Here is an 8270-nt window from a genome sequence, read left to right as displayed (position 1 = left end):
TATCACAAATTTAAATTATGGGATGGCTGAACAATTCTTCTCTGTTGAACCCAAGGTTTCAAGTTGTATGTAATTATATATCTACACATGGATTTTGATAATAACAAATAAATTCAAAGAATAAAGAAGTCTCAAGTTTAAGTTGTCTACACAATGGAGTCAAGCACATCAAGGAAACAAGCATGAGCAAGAAGGAAACAAGTTCACATTAAAGTTATAGAGTAATGTTATAAATCTCTTTAAAATTTGAAATTAGGATTAATGCTCAAAATTAATATTTTATCATAAAGCATTAAAATACATTTTCCACATGTGCATGAATATTTTTGAAAATTAAATTTGAAAATTTTGAAAGATGATTGATTGTCATCTTTTACATGTGCATGCCTTGATTAAAGGGTTGAACTTTGAAAATATTAAAGATGATTGATTGTCATCTTTCACATGTACATGTTTTATTTGAATATTTTTAAAAGTGAGTGATGCTTTTTTAGACTTATATAAAAGGTAGATGATTTCGTTTGAAAAATTTGAAAAGTAAAGTGTGCTCCTTTTGTCATATACAAAAAGTAAAAGATTAGGTTTGAATTTTTTGAAAAGGAAAGTGTGTTCCTTTTGTCATATGCAAAAAGTAAAAGATTAAGTTTGAATTTTTTGAAAAGGAAAGTGTGCTCCTTTTGTCATATACCAAAAGTAAAAGATTAGGTTTGATTTTTTTGAAAAAGTGAATGATGTTGTCTTTGACATGTGAATCTTTTTAAATTTGAATATAAAGTCTCATATGTCTATAAATAGATCATTTGAGAGCTTCACATTCACAACATCCAGAGCATACAACATTCATTCAAAGCTTTCATTCTCTCTTCTCTAAACATTGAGCCTTAATCTTTGTTCATTTTGAGAGATATAGTTTGTGCTGTATTGTTCTTATTTCACTCATTGAGGAGTGTTTTCTGATAAACTACCCACTATCAGCTCTTGTATCAGTAAAAGGGTGTGTATAACCCTTGTGCGTATAGAAAGTGTTCTACACGGGGAATAGTTAATCACAACGTGTAAGGTGATTGCAAGTGTAGAGGGTGTTCTACACGGATCCTTTATAGCAGTGTTGTTCAAAGGTGTAATAGGTTTCTATTTTCACCTGAATGAGATTGAATAGTGAATTTGGAGATCCTCAAGGGGTAGCTTGAGGCAAGGACGTAGGCAGTTGGGACGAACCTCGTTAACATACTGAGTTTGCTTTTCTCTTACCCTTACTCTTTATATTTATTACTGTTTTGTATTTTGTTTATATTTTATATTGTATATTTGATTTATAATTGTTATTTTTTTAAATACAACTCAATTCACCCCCCTTCTTGTGTTAGTCATCTGGGCAACAATTGGTATCAGAACAAAGAGCTCTATTATAAGATTAACTATCTTTTGAGTTAAGATCTTATGGCTAACATTGCAGCTTCATTTGGTGAAGGTCAATCTAGCAGTCGGCCTCCACTCTTTTGTGGAGATAATTACTCATCCTGGAAAGTAAGAATGAGAATATTTCTTCAGGCTCAAGGTAGAGAAATCTAGAAATGTATTGTAAATGGACCTTATATTCCAACAAAAGTGGTTGATGGAGTAAGGGTTAAAAAGGAAGAAGAAGAGTTTGATCATGAAGACGATAGACTTTATACTTTAAATTTAACTGCTATGAATTTATTATATAATGCTCTTAATGGAAATGAGTTTAATAGAATAATGAATTGCGTTACGGCAAAGGAAATTTGGGATAACTTGGAAGTAACTTATGAAGGAATTTCGCAAGTCAAGGAATCAAAAATTTATATTCTTACTCATGAATATGAAATGTTTAAGATGAATGATGATGAATCTATTTCTAGTATGCACACTCTTTTTACTAACATCATAAACAGCTTGACAGCTCTTGACAAAGTTTATTCCAAGGTAGAGATAGTAAAAAAAATTCTCAACTCTTTACTAAAACGTTGGGAATCAAAAGTTACAGCGATTCTTGAAGTTAGAGACTTCAAGAAGCTCGAAGTCAATGAACTCATCGAGTCACTTATCACCCATGAGTACACATTGAAAAGAGGAGAAGAAGAAGGAAAGCCAAAGAATAGCTTAGCACTTAAAGCTGTTCCTCATGAAAGTGAAAGTGATGAAAATGAGGAAAATGACGATAAAGATGAAGAAGTTGCGATGATAACAAGAAGAATTCAGAGGTTCTTGAAGAAAAATAGAACTCCTCCGAGGAAAGCCTTCAAAAAGTTTTCCAAGAAAGATTCCAAGAAAAATAGAACTCCTCCGAGAAAATCCAAATACATTGGTTACTTTCATGTATTTGGATGCAAATGTTTTATTTTGAATGACAGAGATAATTTAGGCAAGTTTGATGCAAAATCTGATGAAAGTATTTTTCTTGGGTATTCTACCAATAGTAAAGCTTATAGAATATTCAATAAAAAAGACTTTAACTGTACAAGAATCTATGCATGTAGTATTTGATGAATCTAATTCTCCACTCTTCAAGAAATCTATTGATGAAGAAGCAGGAAGTATAAATAACACGGAAAGTCTCAATCTCAACAAAGAGAACACAATAGAAGAAGTTCAATATGGAACCATCAGGAAAGATCATCAAAATTTAATACAAGATGCAACCAAACTGTGGAAATTTCTGAAAGATTATCCAGTGGAACAAATTTTGGGAGAACTTTCACGAGGTGTAAGTACTCGATCATCTCTTAGAAATATTTGCAATCATACTATTTTTTATCTCAGATTGAACCCAAAAATATTGATGACGCACTTCTTGATGAATCTTTGATTCTAGCTATGCAAGAAGAGTTGAATCAATTTGAAAGAAATGATGTTTGGACACTTGTTCCTAGACCCAAAAATTATACTATTATTAGAACAAAATAGGTTTTTAGAAACAAGAAAGATGAGTCCGGAGTCATTACTAGAAATAAGGCTCGACTTGTAGCCCAAGGTTTTAATCAAGAAGAAGGAATCGATTATGATGAGACATATGCACCAGTCGCAAGATTAGAAGCTATTCAAATGCTACTTGCATATGCTTGTTATAAAGATTTCAAACTTTTTCAAATGGATGTTAAAAGTGCTTTCTTAAATGGTTTTATAAATGAAGAGGTATATGTTGAACAACGTCCAGGTTTTGAAAATCATATTTCTCCAAATCATGTTTTCAAATTCATGAAAGAACTATATGGATTTAAACAAGCTCCTAGAGCTTGGTACGAGAGACTCAGTGGTTTCTTGATTGAAAAAGGCTTTTCAAGAGGAAAAATCGACACAACTCTTTTCATTAAATATGAAAATAATGATATTCTTTTGATTCAAATTTATGTTGATGATATAATACTCTGTGCTACTAATGAAAATATGTGTCAAGTTTTTGCTAAGACTATGCAGGAAGAATTTGAGATGAGCATGATGGGAGAACTTACATTCTTTCTCGGATTGCAAATTAAGCAAGCAAAAAGTGGGACATTCATCAATCAATCAAAATATATTAAGGAATTACTGAAGAAGTTTGGGATGGAAAGTGCTAAGGAAATTGGAACACCAATGAGCCCATCAACTAAACTTGATAAAGATGAATCCGGTAAACCAGTTGACTCGAAAATATATCGAGGTATGATTGATAGCTTATTATATTTAACAGCTAGTAGACTAGATATTATGTTTAGTGTGTGCTTATGTGCACGCTTTCAATCATCTCCAAAAGAATCACATTTAATTGCAGTTAAGCGCATTCTTAGATATCTTAGTGGTACAATTAACTTAGGATTATGGTATCCTAAGCACACATCTTTCGATCTAATCAGCTACACAGATGCAGATTATGCTGGTTGTAAAATAGATCGAAAAAGCACTAGTGGAGCATGCCATTTCTTAGGTTATGCATTAGTTTTCTAGTTTAGTAAAAAATAAAATTTTGTTGCACTATCTACTGCTGAGGCAGAATATGTTGCTGCAGGTAGTTGTTGTGCTCAAGTTCTCTACATGAAGCAACAACTTGAAGATTTTTAACTCATGTATAATCACATTCCAATCAAATGTGATAATACAAGTGCTATAAATCTTTCAAAGAACCCAATACAACATTCTAGAACTAAGCATATTGAAATAAGATATCATTTTCTTCGAGATCATGTGCAGAAAGGCGATATAGTACTAGAGTTCACAAACACACACGATCAATTAGCAGATATTTTCACAAAACCTTTACCAGAAGATAGATTATGTATGATCAGAAGAGAAATAGGTATGATGCATGTTATGAATATTTCTTAAAAGATAAACCAGAGTCAATAAAAATAGAGATAGATTTTTTAAATACTTTTACATAAACTTGAGATTCTTAACCTCATGTCTGAGACGCTCATTCTCTTCATACAATATCATGTCATTCTTATCTATTGGAACCAGCAAGCGGAATGAAGAATCTAATAAAGATTTCAACTGTTTATTCTTCTGCTAAATAATTCCTTCTCTTGTATGAGACTCTTGAACAATTCGTTGAAGTACAACAATTTGTTCTTTGAGTTTTTCAATTTCATGATTTTTGGCTTGTAGCCGCTGGGAAAAAGCAACAATAAAGGAAGAGTAGCGAGTCCCAAGACTCACCAAGTCATAGATAGCATCAGAATCTGACTTATTAGCCAAATTATTATTTTCTTGCTGCAACATGGCACCAATGGCAGCTGCAGAAAGGACAGGAGGTTGAGGTGCAGAATGCCTCATAGATAGATATAGAGAAATGTTAGAAAAATGAGCCATTGAGAAAAGAATAGAAGACTTAAAACGAGAATGTTGAAGGAATGCAGATGAGTTATAGAGATGAGAAGAAAACTTGATGCGGATTGGATGAACCTTAGGACTGATTTTATAGAGATAGCATAAAGAACCAGACGAGCTATCATTCAAGTCAAAGAGCAACGTGATTTTTTTTTCGATCGGTGAAAATGACATTTTTTTAGAAATTCGGAGCCTTCAATCTCGCTTGTCAACAACATCAGGCGATTTTTTCAAATCTCCAACCATACTTGTCGGGTCACAGACGGATCTAATTTTTTTCAACTATCTACAGTGTCTACTAATGCACCGTTTTCTTCAGTCCATTCACTTGTTACGGATCCTTTTTAATGATGTCAAAAAGGGGAGAACTGTTAGACTAGAACGTTAACATTGTTTTAATTGCTAAACTTGTTATATATGCTTGGAATTATATTTATACTTTTGCTTGAAAAACTAATGCACATTCTCAGGGGGAGCTTAAGTATTAATACAGGCTTCAAATTCTATCAAGTATTTGTCATCATCAAAAAGGGGGAGATTGTTGAACCCAAGGTTTCAAGTTGTGTGTAATTATATATCTACACATGGATTTTGATGATAACAAATAAATTCAAAGAATAAAGAAGTCTCAAGCTCAAGTTGTCTACACAATGAAGTCAAACACATCAAGGAAACAAGCATGAGCAAGAAGGGAACAAGTTCACATTAAAGTTATAGAGTAATGTTGTAAATCTCTTCAAAATTCGAAATTAGGATTAATGCTCAAAATTAATATTTTATCATAAAGCATTAAAATACATTTTCCACATGTGCATGAATATTTTTGAAAATTAAATTTGAAAATTTTGAAAGATGATTGATTGTCATCTTTTACATGTGCATGCCTTGATTAAAGGGTTGAACTTTGAAAATATTAAAGATGATTGATTGTCATCTTTCACATGTACATGTTTTATTTGAATATTTTCAAACGTGATTGATGCTTTTTTAGACTTATACAAAAAGTAGATGATTTTGTTTGAAAAATTTGAAAAGTAAAGCGTGCTCCTTTTGTCATATACAAAAAGTAAACGATTAGGTTTGAATTTTTTGAAAATGAAAGTGTGCTCCTTTTGTCATATGCAAAAAGTAAAAGATTAGGTTTGAATTTTTTGAAAAGGAAAGTGTGCTCCTTTTGTCATATACCAAAAGTAAAAGATTAGGTTTGATTTTTTTTTGAAAAAGTGAATGATGTTGTCTTTGACATGTGAATCTTTTTAAATTTGAATATGAAATCTCATATGCCTATAAATAGATCATTTGAGAGCTTCACATTCACAACATCCAGAGCATACAATATTCATTCAAAGCTTTAATTCTCTTTTCTCTAAACATTGAGCTTTAATTCTTGTTCATTTTGAGAGATATAGTTTGCGCTGTATTGTTCTTATTTCACTCATTGAGGAGTGTTTTCTGATAACCTACCCACTATCAGCTCTTGTATCAGTAAAAGGGTGTGTATAACCCTTGTGAGTGTAGAAAGTATTCTACACGGGGAATAGTTAATCACCACGTGTAAGGTGATTGCAAGTGTAGAGGGTATTTTACACGCATCCTTTATAGCAGTGTTGTTCAAAGGTGTAATAGGTTTCTATCTCCACCTGAAGGGGGTTAAATAGTGAATTTGGGGATCCTCAAGGGGTAGCTTGAGGCGAGGACGTAGGCAGTAGGGCCGAACCTCGTTAACATACTGAGTTTGCTTCTCTCTTACCCTTACTCTTTATATTTATTACTATTTCGTATTTTATTTATATTTTATATTGTATATTTGATTTATAATTGTTATTTTTTTAAATACAACTCAATTCACCCCCTTCTTGTATTAGTCATCTGGGCAACATTCTCCATGACATATACAACACATGAATTCAATGGCTAAAAAAGATTAATATGTTGCGTAAGCTAGCATGCGTATAATGTAAATAAAGAACACATAACCAACAATTAATTGTAGAATTATTAACTTTAGTACTTTGTTTAAATCCTCAGCTGAGGAAGGACAGATGGAAATTTTAGACAGCATAAGGGGCAGGGTCAATGCTGAGATGAATGAGAATTTAGTGAAGGAATTCAGAGAAGAGGAAGTGGTTATGGCTCTACACCAAATGGATCCTAATAAAGCTCCTGGTCCTGATGGGATGACACCTCTCTTTTACCAAAAATACTGGTCTGTTATTGGCAAGGATGTTACTAAAGCAGTTCTGCAAGCTCTCAATCAAGGTCAGTTTCCTGATGAGTTAAATCACACATATATTACCTTGATTCCAAAGAAAAAACAGGCTGAGAGGATTACAGATTACATACCTATTAGCTTATGTAATGTCCTTTATAAATTGATCTCCAAGGTTTTAGCTAATAGGCTTAAAGAGATCTTGCCAACTGTTATTTCCAAGTTACAATTTGCTTTTGTCCCTGGTCGACTGATAACAGATAATATTCTTGTTGCTTATGAGTTGGTGCATTTTATGAGACAGAAAAGAAGTGGAAGGAAAGGTTTTATGTCATTAAAGCTTGATATGAGTAAAGCTTATGATAGGGTGGAATGGAGTTTCTTAGAAATTATAATGAAGAGAATGGGGTTTCATGAGAAGTGGATTAAGTTGGTTATGGGGTGTGTTAAATCTGTATCTTTTTCCATATTGGTGAATGGTGAACCAAAAGGCCCTTTGTTTCCAACTCGAGGGATTAGGCAAGGGGATCCATTATCTCCTTACCTGTTCCTTTTATGTATAGAGGGATTAATCACTCTTTTGAAGCAAGCAGAAACATCAAAACAGATTGAAGGCTTGAGGATCTGTTATGGTGCGCCCTAGTTTAACCATATTATGTTTGCAGATGATTGTTTGCTGTTTTGCAGGGCAAATGTACAGACTTGTTTGAATATACAACATCTACTTGGCATTTATGAAAGGGCATCTGGTCAGAAAGTCAACACAGAAAAGACCTCAATGATTTTTAGCAAGAATGTGAATCAAGGTACCCAGCAGGAGATCATGGACTTATATGGGGAGCTCAACAATTTCAACAATATGACAAATACCTTGGCCTACCACCTATAGTTGGAAGAGGGAAGAAGCAAGCTTTCTCTGATCTCAAACATAAGGTTTGGCATAAACTGAAAGGGTGGAAAGAGAAGTTATTATCCCAAGGAGGCAAGGAAGTGCTGTTAAAGGCTGTTGTAATGGCCACTCCTACTTATACCATGAGCTGTTTCAAGTTACCAGCTACTCTTTGTAGTGAGTTGGAACAATTAATGGTAAACTTTTGGTGGGGTCAGCAGCAGGAGGAACAGAAAATTAGATGGGTAGGATGGAAGAAAATGTGTAAGACAAAGGTGTTAGGAGGGCTGGGTTTTAAAGACCTGAAAATCTATAACCAAGCTCTTCTTGCAAAACAAGCCTGGA

This window comes from Carya illinoinensis, chromosome 15 (genome assembly GCF_018687715.1).
Source record: "Carya illinoinensis cultivar Pawnee chromosome 15, C.illinoinensisPawnee_v1, whole genome shotgun sequence".
NCBI lineage: Eukaryota > Viridiplantae > Streptophyta > Magnoliopsida > Fagales > Juglandaceae > Carya > Carya illinoinensis.
This window is presented reverse-complemented; position numbering follows the sequence as displayed.